This window comes from Trematomus bernacchii, unplaced genomic scaffold (genome assembly GCF_902827165.1).
Source record: "Trematomus bernacchii unplaced genomic scaffold, fTreBer1.1, whole genome shotgun sequence".
NCBI lineage: Eukaryota > Metazoa > Chordata > Actinopteri > Perciformes > Nototheniidae > Trematomus > Trematomus bernacchii.
Genome location: NW_022987720.1, coordinates 8,609,915 through 8,630,126, shown reverse-complemented (window position 1 = coordinate 8,630,126; position 20,212 = coordinate 8,609,915).

Genomic DNA, 20,212 nt, shown 5'->3' with positions numbered 1-20,212 from the left:
AAATATGTATTTGTATTTTTGTTTGCTTTCCAATGCCTGCCTGGAGCTGTCTAGCTATTATTTGTGCACAGGAAAAGTATTAATTATTAGAGGACTCTTACCTTGCTGAGTAAAACAGTGATTGTCAGGGTGTCAGCTCAGTCAATTCTGGAAATTACTACCCAGGCTACAAGCTGCATGAACAGGAAATAATATATATAGCAATTAGTAACCCGATAATATAGAAAATAAGTAAGTACATTTCCCTCGCTTTTTACTTTGCAATAGTTTTAGAAAAGCGCTAAAAGAAAAGAAAACAACAACCTGAAGTTAATTTAAATGCAAAAACAATAATGCCCATTACATTTATTACTGAAACACCAATATTAATGTTTCCCACTGCACAGATTAACAGTATCACAATGTAAAATAACAACCCAAAGTTCTGCCACAACAAGACAATCTATCCCTACAAATGCTCGATTAAATCAAAAGGGATTAGATCAAAATAGTAGCATCAATACATACACTTGAGCTGCTGGACAGACAGTAGTGGGAAGCCATATATCCAACAATATAGGAAACTACACAGAGTCAAGAGATACAATTACAATATGAATGTTAGCACAGGCAGCAGACACTTACCATGCTGAAGGAAAACAGCTGACGGTTTATTTTTGGAGGAAACAATGAGGTTCAATGGACAAGAAATTCCAGCTTCTCTGAAAAGCTGTAACAACATATTGGGATTGTTAATTTATCAAAATGCTACATGAGCCTTATTAAGAATCAAAACAGTTGGTCGAACAAGGACAGTTTTGAAGATAAACTCATAGCAGAAGAATGCTTTTTATTTAATTGCTAAATTGATGTTACAGTCAATACCTGGATTAAATTACTAGTCAAGTCAATTGCATTTTTATAACCCAATAAAACTAAACAAACAAATTATCCTCCAGGGGCTTTACAGCTTACTTCAGCCTCTATCTTCTCACCCTCAATGCAGATAATTAAAAACTTACCCCAAACAAAACTTTAATGAGGAAATAACTAAAAGACACCTCAAGAGGAGGGATCCCTTTTCAATGAATTACAGTCATGCCAATTGTATTTATAAAGCCCACCATAATTATCACATGCACCTAAAGGGGCTTCAAAGACCAACGTAAAACTACAGACAGGGCACTGATAAGAAACACGTATGACAAAAGATTGGCTTCCTCAATATATGCATAAGAATAAAATACAATTGTAAATATTGCATATTGTAAAGCATTTGCAATAGTTGCCCTACAGCCACAAGTGTCTGTAAACGCATCATTAATCAAGCATGTGTCACAGTTGTGTGACGTATATAGAAAAGGTACAAAACTGTTTAATTAAAGGAGGTTTACCACAGCCAATTTAGTGCCAACTAGCTCCGGAAACATAAAAATACATCATATGTACATAAATACATTTAGAAACGTTTTATTTTAGCTTACTGCTGGTTAGAAAACTGCCACATTGAGATGTATTGTGAAGCTAACGTATAGTGATGAGTGTAAACAGCTAAGCTAGCAAAGTATTGAAGGTGATAAACTCTACAAATTGCTCTATAATAAATTACACACGGCCAGTAAAGTCACAGAAACAAGTAGTGTTAAAAGAGGGAGCTCAAGAAAATGAACTATTGGCATTAAAACGAACTTTTAAGGAGCTTTTTAGGTCAACCTACCGAGGAGACAGGTGATAGCAGACTGGTAACGCCTCGTGCAGGGGGCGCTCGTGTTAAGAAAAGAAACAAACAAAAAGTTAATTATTCAATGGTCCGATATACGTCACTAATAAAGGACTCAAAACAAATATTAATATGAATAGTAAATTAAAAAAACTATACATAATATTAATAACAAAAATAAATGAATGAATAATAATAATTAGTGAAATATTCTAATATTCTTTTAGTGAAAATTCTAAAATGCTTTTAAAAGCATAACCTCTAAAAGCCAGTTACCCCCTTATATCCCCACAGTTTGAAAAGACAACTATCTTTTTATATTATATAATTTCACACTGATAAAATAAATCGCTTATAAATTAAGCGTTATGTTTAAAGTATTTGAACCTTAGACCCTTTTTAATACTTGTTTTTAATACATGTTTGGGTTATTGAAAGCTATTTTTGGTACTCTGAAATGTGCTTATCAATTGTCAATGCCTTGTTTTGTTTTTTATGTCTGCATCGTTTCATTCCTTTACTTGTGTTGTTTGACTTGAGGCCAAACTCTCCATAGATCCCAGAATATAGATGATAGTTTATTTTCACTTTGACATTGGTTCCATGGGAAAAATGTAAACACAGAAACCCTACAGTAACTCCATTCTTAATCCTCAAAAAATACATTGTTGTGGAGAGAAAAATAACATCCAGGGATAAATCCAAAGCCTTAATCTTTCACTACGAGGATAATGTTTGTAATATAACAGCTCACAGTGCTTGATTCAGCAAGAGGGCTATTTCAACTTTTTTCAAAGAGCAGACTTTACAAGCCCTCAAGCTCTCAACATGCAGCTTTGAAACTAACGTCTGTGCTTCTCATGCCGTGGGCTCTTGTAGGTAGGCCCAGAGACAAACGGGGAATATAATGGCTGCAGCAATGAGGCATTTATGTATTCTGCACTCCTCTCTGAGACCTGCAGAATTTATGGGTTGGCTGGCTGATTGCAGTGCAGATGATAAATGACTCCACGCATGCCGATAAAATATCACCAGCCATTTGTGATGTCAAAAAAACCACAGCCACAAACGTGCGTGCTGCTGGAGATATTAAGGCCTAATTAAATGGCCCTATTCGCAGCTCTCTGGGACTCTAAATAAAACTATTAACCTTGATTACTTATTCCACATTAGCAGCCAAGATTAAGCTTCCAACGGGGCCAATATCATGCTGTTAAATCTGTAATATTCACAAGTACAACTATTACGTTTTCATACTGTGAAATAACTTCAAATAAAGACTGTTGAGTGATAAGTTGTCCTGAATGAATCAAACATACTAGTCATTAAAGGAGCCCAACATTTCTTTCTCTACACACAGTGAGTCAGAGGAGACACATTATAAAGGGAAATAAGAGTTGACATGCTCCTTTCCAATGGAGAAGCTGGAGATCAGTATTAATTAGTTTCATTATTTATGCACATTTGAATGTGTTGCAGAACACATGTGAATAGGGCAACAACAAAAAAAAGATTGTATAATTTCGTTTACATATTATTGTGGAAGGTTTTAAACTGAGATATTTATTGTAAATTCCATACATTTTGCAAGCCAATACCTTGCATTGGGGTGAACAAAAAAAAATAGATATTATCTTATCTATTAAACACTCACATCATGACAATTGCTTTTTGTTACACACTTTCTGATATAAAAATGTTGCATTATCTGGTGATATATGTAGGGTACATTTAGGATCTACTGATGGAAACAGACCAAGTTAGTAAAATAAACACTTTAATGTACTTATTGGATGTGTTCTTGACACTAGTCTGAGAGAAGACATGTCATAGGCAAGTGCATGAAAAAACAATGTGTTGTAGTGTCTCGACTTTAATGAAAAAGAGGACAAATATTCAAACAGCTTCAGGGTGGCAGGGGTGAAAATTAAATGTTTCTTTAATTGTAAGTTAGCCGTCTTTGAAAAAAAAAAACTCCCAAAGTGAATGCCTGAGGCTTGCAAAACTTTCTGACTACACACAACCTCAGACTTGATCTAGTTTCAATATGCTGAGGGAATCAAGAGTGAAATCATATTCATAAACTCTTCCTTTACACTAGATATAATCTTTTCCAGTATTTATGTGGTAAAATTGGGAAATGAATTGTCCTGCATGGCTCACCTTTGTATGCCCATGCCCACCTTCACAATTCGCAAAGGAGTGACAGACAATTAATTTGCCCAGCACAAAGCACACATACAGATCCCAGAATTAGTCATAAAATATAAAAACTAAAATTAAAGAAGATTGGTGTGGTCAGTGTCAGTGAGCAAAGAGTTCATATATTCATCAACAGAGGTTTACTTTCCATATATGAGTTATGTTTTCAGCTGAGAGTCAGTTCTCACACGTATTAACTGCTTGTGGCATTAATCTCTCTTTGTCCAATTAGAGGTCACGTTTCTATATGATACTAGGCATGAGTGGAAAGTGCTCTTTGTTCAGTGATATCAGTCAGAAGCTCCAGTTGTTGCGTGCACCATGCTGAGATGGAGCTACACAGAGCATTTAACCCAGAAAGACCTTCAAGTTAAATCAAAAGGAAGCATTTCCTCTGAAAAGATACCACAGGAAATATATTACATTGATATATTTTTAACTGTAAAACGCATAATTTGATGCTGTCACTTCAGATCAAACCCTGGGCTCTCAGGCTCTCAGCAATATAAAAAATGAATGAGCGCTATTGTTGACTTTGACAGGGTCCAATAAATCAATCGATGAGGCGGCGTCAGAAACTGTTAAGAAGAATACTCTAAGAAGGTTGGTACAATCTCATCTCTCTCTCTCATCTCTACCTGCTACAAAACTGGCATATGCACATTGTTACATTACCAGCACTTTCATCAATTTTATAATAAATTACCAATTAAAGAAGAACTATTTTTCTCATTTTCAGGTTCATCTTTGTATTTTGGGCCTCTACTGTGACATGTTTACATGCTTTAATGTTCAAAAATGTCTTCAACTCTGTCTGAAACCAGAGCCCAGTCTGCTCTGATTGGTAAGCTGGCCGTCTCTGTTGTGATGGATCAACCCATCAGCTTATCACAAACAATGGGTTTGAGCGCTAGCCAATAGAAGCGCAATTGTCACGTAGTGATGTCACTATGTTACAACAGACAAAAAGGATTCCAATGGATGCGTTCCAAGGAGGGGTGGGAGTGTGTGGGAGAGAATACCTTTGGAAGGAAAACTTTGGGATTTTAGCATTTGCAGATTGTTGACATGCACAAAAACATAACACACAGGAAAGTGAAAACCCCCCAAAACATATAGGGCCCCTTTAATACTGTATTTTCAAGATTTAAGACAAAAATGTAATCATAGCCCATACACTTGTATCATGTGGAGAGTTAGTAATTGAGCTAGACTCTTACTGAACATCTTTTAAAAGGATGCAAGAAGAAGAAGAAGAAGAAGAAGTGTGTTCTGGCTCCGCCAATTATTTGGTGTGTTACTGGTGTCCCGTACTGCATGAAGCAGTTATTTTAGTTCCCATGTGACAGGAAGAGCTTGAGACATTTCAGAATAGCATGTGTGCTCCAGCTAAGGTGATATCTGTTTCCTGTGCCATCCATCGTTCATAGCCCTTGAGAAGGCATTACCTGTACGTTTTTATGTTTCTACATTATATATCTTTACTTTGAGTGCATTATTGTGATCATTGATCCCAGCTGACATTTTGTAGTTGCTGTATATGCAATATAGCCTAAACATTGCATCTGTACTTTGGCACTGACCTAATTTCATGCCGTCTTGGATATCTATCTATGTATATGTAATTGTTAGTGGTGGTCTAACGGCCCGTCCACACAGCAGCGTTAAAAAATCTTGGAACGCTTCTGCCCATTCACTTTGAATGGGGTGACGTCACTTTGCCTCACTTTTCGCCGAACTGCATTGTGGGCAGCAGAGCGGAGATTTTCAGGATTTTCAGGATTCAAAGTTGAGCAATGTTCAACTTTTGAAGCTGAGGTGGAAGCGTCAGCCAATCAAATCCCGTGTATGCAAATCTGACAGTTCAAGCGCTAGCCAATCAAACCACGTGTATGCTGGGAGAGACATACCGCAGGTCATTTCCTCATATTCCAAAAAATGGAGGAGAAATTAGCGGTAGGGAATCACCCGGTGCTTTATGACCAGTCCCTATTTACCTACCGGGATACAAACCGGAGGAGCCAGGCATGGAGGGAGGTGGCAGAGACAGTGGTACAGTGGTAGGTTTTCGCCTGTTTGGGGAGTTTATATCCAGTTTACTTCGGGCTTTTTTGCTTCGTATGTCGGGGGCGGGAGATTCATGTGATTGGTTGTTGGTGCCTTGCTCGCAAAAAATTCCCAAGCTTCAGATACGCCCACCTCCAAGATTTTTTTAACGCTGCTGTGTGGACGGGCCGTAATGGATAGTGAGGTGGGCTGAAGATCGGAAGGTTGTGAGTTCAAATCCCGCCAGGAACACCACCACTAGTGTGCCCTTGAGTAAGGCACTTAGCGCTCAGTTACTCCAGGGAGAATGTCCCTGTAATTGGTAATTGTAAGTCGCTTTGGATAAAAGCGTCAGCTAAATGAAATGTAATGTAATGTTATGTCTTGTAGTTGATATTTACAATTGCTCTCGTTTCTGTATTCTTTCAGTTTCACACTGCTTGCTTAGTAAAGCTTCAAAACATCACCTCGTGGTCCTGAGTTTTACTGTGTGAGAGTGTTTATGTCGCTGGTTAACCGAGAAGGAGATTTCGGCGAGGCCAGTAAAAAGTGGATTTATGTTTTGTAGTTCAGCAGCCCCACAGAGAATCCACAAGCAGCAGAGGGAGGTAATATCATAGTTCAATATGAACTGTAATCACAGATTAGCTTCTGGTGAGAAAAAGAGTGTGGATTCTCTGTGCCTACTTCCTCTACTTTACCCTTCGCTCTGTCTCCCACACCCCTTTGCTTAACCCACAGACAATGTGTTAGCGATGTGTTTAATCAAAGCAGCTGGATGGGTTAGTGTTGGCAGAGAGCCAGACTTCACTCTCTGTCTCACTCACGCACACACACCCAAACACAGTGACCCATCGAGGCCATTCTCATTAGCTCAGTCATGATGTGTGGACCCGGGCTGACCAGCTGAGCATCGCTCTGCAGAGACCGTGGCCTGCTGCTGTTTGTTTGATGAATCCTTGAACTCCTCTTCCACTGCAGGCTCTGCGGAGGGAAATGCAAAGCAGCATGGGAGTGGACGAAATAACGCAAACATCACATGAATACGATTTTTTTGGTATCTGACTAAATCACAGATGCAGACAAAATCGCATAAAAAAGGACCATGTCACCTTAAGGTGAGGTGTCAAAGAAAAATGATGCAACCAAGATCCAGCGAGCAAACAGTCAGTGCTGCACTGCAGGTGTATCAGTCAAACACTGACTCACTTAAATCTAAACTCACATGCAGGGCATGAGCCTGTGGAGTAACGGATTATATGTAAAAGGATTACGTAATCAGGGTTACAAAAAAGGTAACTGTATTCCCTTACAATTACATGAAAAAAAGGCATTATCAGATAACTGTTATATTTAAAACAATTGGGGGATACTAACAGGATTACAATGTTGCTAAAAAAACTAAAAAGAGCATATTGTGCTTGTTGTAAAAGAAGCAGAATAATTTCTTCTTGTAAACTGTACTGTTCTGATCAACCCGGTATCACGGCAAGACGTGAACATGTGACGATCTACCATGCTGGGAGACGTGAATATGTCACGGTTTCGTCCCTTCAAACGTGACAGTTACACGGTATTGTTAACATGGCCCAACCAGTGGAGAAATACCCGGAAGTGCCTAGCAAATGGTCTACCGCGCCTATTGGTCGGTTTTTATTGTCAAAATTAGATGTTTTTAATTTATTTTTTAATCGTCACACTCGATTTTGCCGATTTTCTTGTTGCCCTAGCTGGTCGACACCTCTTTTAGCAGAAACAAAGGCTACATTCATGTATTAAATCGATGTTAATCCATGTGTGTGGAGGTGAGGATGTGGAATTAACGGACGTGACGTTGTGCGATTGCGTTGCCAGGCAACGCAATTTACAAACTCTTCAACTACAACCCTAATTATATTTTAAAACATTTTAGACGGCCTTACGAAATACTTTAATGTAAATTAAAATGTAAATGTGAAGGAATGTGTGTAATGTGGTGATTGACATTATTCACCCACGGATCTATGGGTTGGGGGTATTGTTCCGCACGGACATTTTAGTTAACCGGACTCCTGTTGATGTGAAATCCGAAAACATTTTGAAAAAATAAAATAATACTTTATTCCGAGTTTGCTTGCTTTTCTCTTTGGAGGTCATCACATAACGGCATTGTAATACACGGTTTGGCTGCATTAAATATGACACATCTGCCGTAGTTCTGTATTTATAGAGCCCTGATGAGAAGACTTCTGGACAAACAGGAAGCACTGCCGCCAAAACTGAAAACGTGACGTGGATTGATTGATTGATTGAAAAGTTTATTAACAGCTTGTATATTGGGTACAGTACAGTACAGCTCAAAACATACAATTGTTAAGGGGATGCAGACCAGAGAAAGACTTTCGTCTTGTTTACATCAGGGTCCCCCATTTCCAATTCATCATATCATTTAAGACATATAAGACATATTTGACATACAGATGGCTTATTTACAATTTACATACAGGTGGTTTTTTACATACAGATGGCTTATTTACAATTTTCATTTTAGATTTCGTTCTAATACATCCTAACCGGACATTTAAGACATACCAAGTCTACAGATATACAGTTAGTAACAGAGTCTAAAATGCGAGTATATACATAGATGGGGGGGGGAAGCTGTCCATTGTACGACAGGTTGAGATTTGTACCATTACCGGGGGCCAGTTTTGCAATGCTTTCCCCCGAAGGTGCTCTTTAAGAGAGGTTTTGAAGGTAAGTATAGTTTTACTTTCCTTTACAGTTGTGGGAAGAGCGTTCCACCTTGATGTGGCATAATTGCGAAACGTGTATTCCCCTTTTTTTGTGCCAAATCTGGGTTTTTACATGATTTGTGGAGCTCCCTCTGGTGTTATGATCATGGTATTCCTTGACCTTTGGGAAGAATTTTGACATGTACATGGGTACCATAGAGGTGTAGTGGATCTTGTAGACCAGGCCCATTGCAAGTAGCTGTACTCTGTCGTCTACTCTAAGCCATCCTAGGTTGTCAAAGTGGGCAGAGGTGAGGTGGGTTCTAGATGAAAGGTCAAGCAGTAGTCTGACCAGTTTATTTTGCGATGTTTGAAGTTTTATTTTTAGCGCCTTGGAGGTGCTATGGTACCATGACGTGCAAGCATAGTCATAGTACCCTTGAATGAGTGCTCCTGCCAGAGTTTTCAGGGTGTTTTTGTTTACCAGAGAGGAGATCCGGTATAGGAATCTAGTTCTTTGATTGACTTTTTTTATTACATTGGATGCCATTTTGTCACAGGAGAGGTTTGCCTCAAGAATAGATCCTAGGTATGTAATTTCCTTCTTACTTGTGACAATACTGTCACCCACTGCAACTGAGAAGTCGTCGGATTTGCTGAGATTATGTTTCGAACCGAAGAGAATGGACTCTGTTTTACCCAGGTGTAATGATAATTTATTATCGGCGAGCCAGGTGCAGATTCTGCCGAGCTCGGAGCTGAGGGTTTTTTCAACCTGCAATCTGCTCCTGTCAGAGACCAGCAGGGCTGAGTCGTCCGCGAACAGGAACAAGTTGCAGTCACATGCTGATGACATGTCATTTGCATAAATTAGGAACAGTAACGGACCTAATATGCTTCCTTGTGGAACACCACAGCTCACTGGGAGGGGGGGGGGACAGAGTACCGTTTACCTCCACCATCTGTTCTCTCCCCTCCAGGTAGGATTGCATCCAGCTCACCGATAGTTTATCAAAACCAATTGCTTTTAGCTTGTCAATCAGAATGGGGTGATTGACAGTGTCGAAAGCCTTTTGTAGGTCCAGCATCACCATGCCGCAGTATTTACCCTCGTCCACCTCTTGTTTGATGTGGTCGTTCAAATAAAGAAGGCATGTGTCAGTGGAGTGGGATGTTCTAAAGCCAGATTGAAATTCATAGATTAGTTTCTTTTCTGCGAGGTACTTTTCGACCTGTTCATATACTATTTTTTCCATGACTTTCGAGATGGAGGTAAGTATAGAAACAGGGCGGTAGTTGCCTGGGTCCAATTTGCTGCCCTTTTTATGCAGGGGGAAATCATAAATATATCAGCAATTAAACAACATCTTACATTTATTTTCACACAATACGTCTCCTTGCAGTATCAATACTAATTCGGCTGACTTGTATATTTGATCCAATTGGTAGATAGGCTGTATTTACACCATAACGGTGCACAGCTGATAGAAAGGCACATCTAGTGGTTAAAGCACGTTATTGAATTTTATTATTTTATTATTTTTCACAAAAATGAAACCATCAATAGCAGAAACAGAATTAACTGTCATTAGTAAACCACCCAAAAAAAAAGATCATAAATGGTTTTGTTTTACATATATTTTAAGGATAATAATACCAATGTAACACTGTCTATGGCACTTACTGTATAACACTGATTTGAAAAACATACAGAAAAAACTAATTAACTGCCCTTAATAAAGTATTTAAATATACATTTCAGGTGTGCTGTTTTGTTTAGATCATTGACATCTGGAGCTCTTTTAATGTCCTTTTTGATTATTGTTACACCAGGTCTTGTCAAAACCTTTATTCCATATTCAATATCCATTACTAAACAAAACAGCAATTCTACTCCACTACAATTCAGAGGTTAACCTGGTATTTTTACTCCACTACATTTATTTTAATTACTTTGCAGATTCTGATTAATGATGTGAAATATAAACAACCCTTAAATCAGGCTTTAGTTACACCTGAGTAAAATTCAGGGAAAGGTGATTGTCAAGTGCCAACAATCAGGAGAGATATTTGATAGTTGCTGCTTGAGAAGACTAAACATTTATCTGCAGATTCCTATAAAGTATATTCATTACTCGTTATTCTCTACTAATAGTTAATTAAAGACTGTATATAATGGCTATTTTGCATATCCCTTTCAAGCAGTGGCGAGCCGTGAGCTTTATACCTAGGCCCTCTGACCCCTGCCCCCCACCCCTTCCCTCGAAAAAAAGAAAAAAAAAGAGTTATTACGTCACAGCGTATACTTCAGCGGAATATCAAAACAACGGCCCAGGGTGCAAAACGCATCAATGACAGCGACCCTCTACCACACAAAACAACACCTGTGAACCCAATTTGTGTTCTTTGACATTGAAAATGATATTGCATTGTGTTTGTTACTTTCGTATGTCTTAAGTGTAATTTGGCATGCTTTTATTTTGAAGGCGAGTTCACGCTGTTGACAGGAAGTTGTTGCTATGGAAACAAGAAAAGTTTCACAGCGGGCGGAACTCGTCATAAAGTCCGCGATAATAAAACCCACCCATTTAGAGGGAAGATATGATTGGTCAATTGTACTGTCATTTGACATTACTCTCTCGTTCAGTTACTATAGCGGGCCCTCTGTGAATCGCAGAGAGGCCCGCTATAGTAACTGACATTCAAACAGAGACTGAACAGGCAGATTCGAAGGATTTATTTATTTGGAAATGTTATTTTATTAAATCAAGTTTTTTTTCGGTAAAACTAATGAAAAATATAACAAAAATAATATTAAAAATATATATATTTAAAAAAAATATATATTTTTTTAATGTTTTTAAATATTATTTTTTGGAATATCTTAGGCCCTCACAGAGGGCCTAGAGGGCCCTGACGGCTCGCCACTGCTTTCAAGATTTCAAGATTTTCTAAGGATCATTGACATATCATACACAACTAATTCAATAACGTGCTTTAACCACTAGGCGGTGCACACAAGGTACACACAGCCATAATAACTTTGTATTATTAGTGTAGGACACTTGTGTATGTATAACATCTGAAGATGTGTAGTTTTATTCATGTTTTCACATAATTGTACAGGATATTGCTATATTATTTCACATGTTTTACTTATAATATCTGATTTGTAAAACATCACAGACAGAAAGGTATATCCGTCATTTAACAGTAAACTATTGAAATTCTGAATCCATCGATGTGTCTCCCATCACCCAAATCCCCTGACTATTCTCTCAACTCAGTATTTACATTCTTATATTCAAAGAAAATCAGTAATATCTTTAAAAACGACAAGTCCTTTTATATCAGCTGTGCACCGTTATGGTGTATAACGTATTTTTTTTCGGATTTCACATCAACAGTAAGTCCGGTTAACTAAAATGTCCGTGCGGAACAATACCCCCAACCCATAGATCCGTGGGTGAATAATGTCAATCACCACATTACACACACCCCTTCACATTTACATTTTAATTTACATTAAAGTATTTCGTGAGGCCTTCTAAAATGTTTTTAAATATAATTAAGGTTGTAGTTGAAGAGTTTGTAAATTGCGTTGCCTGGCAACGCAATCGCACAACGTCACGTCCGTTAATTCCACATCCACACTAGTCTATGATCCACACACACGGATTAACATCGATTTAATACATTAATGTAGCCTTTGTTTCTGCTAAAAGAGGTGTCGACCAGCTAGGGCAACAAGAAAATCGGCGAAATCAAGTGTGACGATTAAAAAATAAATTAAAAACATCTACTTTTGACAATAAAAACCGACCAATAGGCGCGGTAGACCATTTGCTTGGCACTTACGAGTATTTCTCCACTGGTTGGGCCATGTTAACAATACCGTGTAACTGTCACGTTTGAAGGGACGAAACCGTGACATATTCACGTCTCCCAGCATGGTAGATCGTCACATGTTCACGTCTTGCCGTGATACCGGGTTGGTTCTGATAGGCTAATACTTTAAGTTTGAATCTACCTACTGCTTGAATTTTTTTCTGTTGTAATTTGTCGACCACTTAGAGATGGGTCAGAAATATCCTGCCCCTTAGCCTATTATGTACAATGTGAGGGAACACTAGCGAATAGAAGCGCGAGTGTTACATAGTGATGTCATTCTGTTACGGAAGTAAACAATGGACTCCAAATGAGGTGTTTCAGGCAGGGGGGGAGTATGTTGGAGAGAAGTCGCCTCTGGAGGGAACACAGGGATTTTAGCCTTTGCAGACCATTTACCTGCACTAAAACCTATAACCTATAACTACAGACAAGGGAAAACCCAAAAAAGCAGAATTTGTTAAGCCATTAATCCAACATTTATTTTTTGTAATGTTACCTTAGAGTGTCAACAAACATATTTCTGTTAAGTAAAGGAATACAAAACTAAATTGTTGTGTGCTAATAGGGCAGTCATGTAAATGTAGTTCTGATGGATGAACTTGATCCATTTTACATCAGGATATGTGGTTATTATATTTACAGCCTGGTTGGGAAAAGGTGGGGTGTTGACATGATTAGGCTAATGGTAGTGGGAAATAATGCAGTTCAGCTGATGGTTATGGAATATAGAAACAATGTTCACCATTCATAACGCCAATTCTATACTACGCCTTACTTATATCGTTTTTTATGTACATTGTTTGGATACATTTTCAAAACTCAGTTCATTTCTGACAGGAAAGCTCCAACTTGTCTTTTTCAGTTGCTACATTTTATCACATAGCCATGACAAGTACTTTTATTTTCAGGTCACTAACCACATAAATGAAATACATTTTTACATAAAAAATGTTTAATGTCATGAATTGATAAAAAGTCTGTTGCATTTCATCAATCAACATAAGTGCCCTTTCGTTTAGTTAGTTACAAACGTCCTGAGCGAGTGATGGAAGTTAAGTTGTTTCAGTCCTTAGAGGACAGATCCATAAACCGAGGGACAGGCTGGGGACTGGCCCCTGATGGGTCCAGTCTGCTGGCACCCAGCCTGGTCCACAGGGCTCCAGCATTACAGTGTATTAGTGGGCAGATGCCTGGGGACCTGGACCCAGGGTTAGTGAGCAACCATCAGCGTGTGCTGGCTCTGAGAGAGTCTGTGGGCCGCCCAATACGCAGGGCCAGGAGCCCTCGTGGAGCAGATTGTTGGTCCTGATGGAGCCTGAGTTCCATCATACATTATCCAAGGCCGGCTGTTAAGTCAGGGTCCCACAGGGGCCTTACTCTGAACTGCCCAGTCAGGAAAATATGGCGGACCACATGTGAGGGTCAGTGGTGCCAGGAAAGGAATGAGATGACGTAAACAGAAATCTAACTCACGCAGCAGCCTGCTCTTATTCACTGTTCATATATTCCTATGAAAAATGAAAGCAACCAGGAGAACACTGTGTGTGTCTGTGTGGGATTTAATTTTTGTCACGCAACATATAAATTAAATAACACCACTTCTACCGTCATCAAGCGCTTATCCGGAGTCCATTCGCAGAGGAAGCAGTTCCAGCAGAGGACCCAAACTTAAAATGAACCAGCTCGGACCGGGGGATTCCAAGGCACTCCCAGGACAGTGTGGAGATATAATCCCTCCACCTGGTCCGGGGTCTGCCCCTTGGTCTCCTCCCATTTGGACATGCCTGGAACAACTCCATAGGAAGAAAAAAAAACATTTTGGTCGCTTCTATCCTCAATCTCGTTCTTTGGTCATGACTCACATTCATTCAAGGGGTGGGAGTAGGAACGAAGATGTAAAACCAGTAGATTTGAGAGCTTTGCATTCTGGCTCAGCTCAATATCCATCACAACATAGCAGTAAAGTGACAGCAATAGCATCCCTCTACTTCTCCATATCAAGGTCCATTGTCCCCTCACTCGAGAATAAGTCCCCAAGCGCAACTTAACACAACTTCTATAGGTAATGGAACCAAATAATTGACTTATTTGTCACGTAACTATGCCATTTCTATATTAACCAAAGACTAGGATATTTTCATTAATCTAACCACATGTTTTTTCTATCAAAACCTCACCTGTGAAGAGGGGAGTTAATATTGACAAGACTGCATAGGATGCATGTAAATGAGATTGATATATGTGTTGTTGGACCTTTGTAGGAGAACACGTTAAAAATATATATATATATTGTATGAAGTATGTTGAGAGTCTAGAAATGTCTCTCATCCAAAGAAAGAGCTTGTGGTGATATGTTTGATTGAGGTCTGACATATCATTTTATTTTGATGTTAAAACCTTTCACTTTCAACTGACAACACAGACGAGATCATCCTGGCATTTCCTTGAGATTTTCACTAATGCCACCATTTCAACACATCTTTGAACCTTATCACCTGATAAGAGAGACATTTCTGCAAACATTTTCCAACAACAACATTTGAGAAATCTAAGCAACCTACCTTAGATTTAGTGAAAAAGGTCATGGTTTATGGTGAATATACCAGCGAATGGGCAGGATCAGGCAACTAAACCTGGAAGTCAGTAGGGAATACATTGCACTGATAGCTCCCAATAAAATGTAATTAGAGCTGCAGTATTAGAGATTTGTATAGACGTTTATTATCAGTATAGTGAGCTGATGCCTGTAGGTTGACCTCTCAGGTTTGTTTTCTGATCCAGCACCTTGTTACGGCCACTTGACAATATAAAACATTTGTGGCTCAGTTTGTGACCAGCAGTATATATTCAAGACACTAAACCCGAGAGAGTTAACAAAAATACTTGTATTTATAATATCATTTAATTTTTAAACTAAATCAAACTATGCAAAGCCTGGGCCAGCCACACCAGGGGCCTTACTACCCAGAACTCCCCCCCCCCTAAACTAAAAGGCAATTGCATGAACTAAACTAAGAAAACAAAGCGCGAAAACGGGACTACCAGATTTTGCCTACTTAAAAAGACCAATAAAAAGACATGAGGACAAAAAAAGAGTAAAATCCTAAACTAGGGATGACTTTGTGCTGCGGTTTCTGGCAGCTAAACCAGCTTTTCTTTTGTACGGGTCATTACGGCAGATCAGGAACTCCTGAGCAGAGAGGGCATGAAAGGGGGGAGCGCGTAACACACCTTTACGTTTTGTTGGTCTCTGGTTCCCTGCAGTATATATAAAGATGACCTCCTCATCCATCATTCCTTGCTATGGGTTCACTTCCTCTTTCTTTGGCACTTAAGGTTGGCATTGGACTTACCACATGGGTTGCTGGATCGTCCAATGTGAACATTATTCCTCGGAATTTCCTGCTAGATCAAGGCCTTCTTCAGCTTTTAACAGGTATATTTGATTTTTAAAGCACTCAAAGTAAATTCCTAGTCTGTCTGCAGCATCCATCAACAAATTAAATCACATCTCATCTGCATTTCGTACCATATCTTGAACTGCTCAATTTAGTGTGTCCTTGTTTATTATGCATCATTTCCTATTTTGGTTTTTGTACAGCACTTTTCCAAAATGTAGGACAAATGTAAAAAGTATAAATTAATTCAAAAAAATAAATAACCCAAGGCCTTTATTCGCTTTATTATATTTATTTATTTTTGTCTTCGGAAATAATTGACTAATGTTATCCTTTCTAACTATAATGACTGTGATCAATATTTGTATCTTCATTTTTATAATTTCATTTTAAAAACAAGAAAAGTAAATTGTGTCCTCTGAAAAAAGGGGTAATGTAGAGTCAAAAACAAAAACAAAACATCTTTATACATATACCTTGGGTACAAAATAGTTGTGATTGACAATGTTTTGCTCTGGTTTGTGACACATTTGCCCTTGGTGATTTGAAAGCACACACAGCCATATGGCGTTACCTCTTAAATCCCAAGCAGGTTAACATTCAGCCTTTAATCATTCAGTTCCTCAAACAGCATTTTGCCATCTGGCCCAGGCATTCAAACCAGTGACCTGCTGTTCACACACACTCCTCCACACTGTGACGCTGGTGATAACGCCATCAGCTCCATCGTGCAACTGAAATGACCCTAACTCTTTTAGACTCTCAGATGCCACAGCTGAGAGAGGACACAGGTTCAGATTTAAAGTGCAGGCTTTTAAATATTTTACTTTATTTCTGTGTGAGCTCTTTTATGTCAAGTGTACATGGGTGATCTTCAATATAACACATAAATCCAATGGTGGAAAAAGGAATCATACTTAAGTAAAATAAGCAATACCAAACTGCAAAAGAAAATGCGTTGCATATCTTAAGTCAAAGTACAAAAGTATCAGTATTAAAATATACATAAAGTACCAAAAGTAAAGTAGTTATAGTGTGTAATAGCCCATTTCAGAATCATATTTATTCAACTGTGGTTAGTGTACACGTGATGACGTTTAGAAGTCACATTTACTTGTGGAGTATTACCTCGCGTATTTTATGTTGTTGTATGTTCTTGTAGTACGCTAGGGTTGACCACAGACCTTATTTCAGGCTTACCAAAAACACGTTTGAAAAACCTCTGGCTTCAAGACGAGGGAACCGGAAGTGGTGAAATGTCTTTTACAGGTTTTAGGACTCATTCCTGCACCACTCTAAAGGCTTCCAAAATGTAATGAAGTAGAAGAATAAAGTTAAATAAAATGAAAATACTTAGGTAAAGTACAAGTGCCTCAGAATTGTACGTACAGTACTTGAGTATGTATTTTACTACATTCCACCACTGCATAAAATCCTCTGCTATGATTTTTTAAATATCATAATGACTTTAAATCGTAATGGCAGCCACATGATGCTCCTTCTGTTTCTGTTACTGAGTTGACTTAGTGACCTTGATGAGTATTTATTCTCAATTTAAGTGGCATGCCATTAATTACGCCAGAGTTTCGTCAATTAACATAAAAGGTAGTGACTCGAGACCATTTGGAAACACAATTGATTTTCTGACCTCAGCTGGTTCTCCTCCCTCCTCCTTTAAGCCATATTCATGTCACTGATGTCTTGCCACTTACCTGCTCTGCAGCACACAGGCTTGCATTCAAATTATCCGATCATGTCAGTGGTGTCCTACAAAAGCGCATATTTTACTCCTCATTACACCTCAAACACACACATTCAAAACTGTAAGATAGCAACATGGGTGCTACCGTTTGTGGCAAAGGCAAATTGTGGTGCAGCAATGATTCCTAAAACCTGAAAATAATTTCCATTTCTCAAAGTTTTTTGAACTTGTTCGAGTTAGATGCCGGAAATAAGGTCCGTTAAGCTAAAAAGATTGTCACGTTTTGTTCTACAACATGAAATACATCAGTCATTTTCTCCATACGTGAATATCCAAAGCTTTAATGTGTCATAACAACGGTGTAATTAAACTACTAAATGTAGTCACGGCATACATTAGCCGGCGTTAGCTTAGCGGTGGTGATGCGCATCCATTTGACTGTGAAGTAGTTTTGTTTATAGGCAAACGTTATTTTTTTACTTCAGGCGATTGCTTTTACGCTTCATAAAAAACAAGGTGGCGACAATGTCATTATAGTTATTGGTCATCACCTCACCTTTACTCCTGCCAACATTGATACTTTTCTTTATGGAAGTAAATGCATTCTGATAACATGCATCATCATGCATACACCGACTGGTATCAGCCTACTCCCCTCTTGAGCCTCGTCCACAAAGCACACTCCATAAACGTTCCCAGATGCTCAGAGTCACTTTGAGAATAAGAAGGTAGGGCTGTGTGAGGTTGAAAGTGTGGATGAGAATAAGAAGGTAGGGCTGTGTGAGGTTGAAAGTGTGGATGAGAATAAGAAGATGATAACAGTTGAAAAAGGGAAAATGCCAAAGACGAAGAAGAAGAAGAAGACTCCCTAATATCTACTAAACTGAGGAGTGCACTTTATCCCAAACAATGATAACAATCAACTTTCCCAAAAGGGGAAATACGTTTCCTATATCTTGAAATATTGTTGTCTTAATATCAAATATTTGGCAATAATAACAGGTTTCAACTTAAACAGTTCTAATAGGGTGATACCATATTGATACCATACTGATATTTTTGGACAAATTAAACATTATATAAAAGTCCAGACGATAACAAATACTTCAGGTTTAAGGCAAATCGAACAAGTTTTACAATAAATATATAATCAATAAAATCACATTTTATATAAGAGCTGGACTGAAATATCCATACGATACATCAGACTGAGGCTGACTGCAGCGGTGCAGTGTGTCTGTCATGTCTGAGATTGATTTGTCTTGGATGGATGATTGATTTCTTGAATCATTGCTAACTAGACTGACTCTTAAAGCTTCTCTGATGTGATGTCAGTAATGAGAAGATGTATGTGTGCTCCGTTTGTTCTATCAAGCAATCGCAGGTCAAATGTTAAAGATGTATTTCTGTTACTCAATATGTTACTGGTATTCTTTAGTGATGATACATGTTTTAAGAATCTGTGCTTTTAGTGATGTACGCATACTTTTCGTGTGTGTATGATATGATGGCTCTTGGATGGATGTTCGTGAGAATTGAAATTCCAGAAGCTTGTATTTTATTCATAGCTAACTTTGAATAATAGATTCATTAATTACAGGCTAGACTAAGCCCAGAAATCATGGAATTATACCCTCCACTAAATCGTCAAAGCCAACTGGATAATAATTCCTTGTACGATGAATGGGCTTTTTGTTCTGGGCTGCTCTGGTGAATCTTTCAAATGAGAACATGTGGAAAAAAAAGTTAATTACATACAACATAAGTGGAATGAGCTTCTATGTGAACAGAATATGAACTGATCTGATGAATCTGGGGCTTAAAACCACATAATTACATCAAAAGTTGCACAGTAGAAAATGTGCACCTTCATTTTGTTTAAAAAGGGCAGTTTTTAACATTACTAAAGAGTCTGTTTTAGAGGTTTTTTCACATTTTGGGCAACTTATACCCTTAGCATCAATATTTACACAAGTCAGTTACATCTTTACAAAAATGCATGCATGTAAAAACAGGCATCCAGAATGAACAGATTTCTTTCTATTTCTTTTTGGTTTTCTTTCACGGTCGCCGTTTTAGACATGTGGCAAACATTTTAAATTAATATTAAACTAAACCGAATGCAACAGAACTGCTTGATTGTATTTAGCAAGACTACGGTGTAGCAAAGAATAACACTTGACTTGACTCTGACTTTGGTTATATACATTACACGAATAATGGTGTCTTTCACTATGTTCCCCCAAACACATTTTCCTTGAAACGGAAAAACGATTTATTGTCCGTGAAAACAATTAGTTTTTTTTTCTTGTCTTGATAAATGTACTCTTGAACACTTTTAAATGTATAACCTAAGACAAAGACTTATATCCCAAAAATCCATTTGGTACCAACAAAAAAGAACAGAAATGAATGAGTAAAACATTTGTTAATATGTCCCTTTATGCATGGGGCACACTCTTTATGTACACCTGTTACATGTTGAACCAATACGAATAATATTAGCACTTTGTAAACAACTATTGTCCATCTACTGTATGATGTCCTTTGGTATCAACCT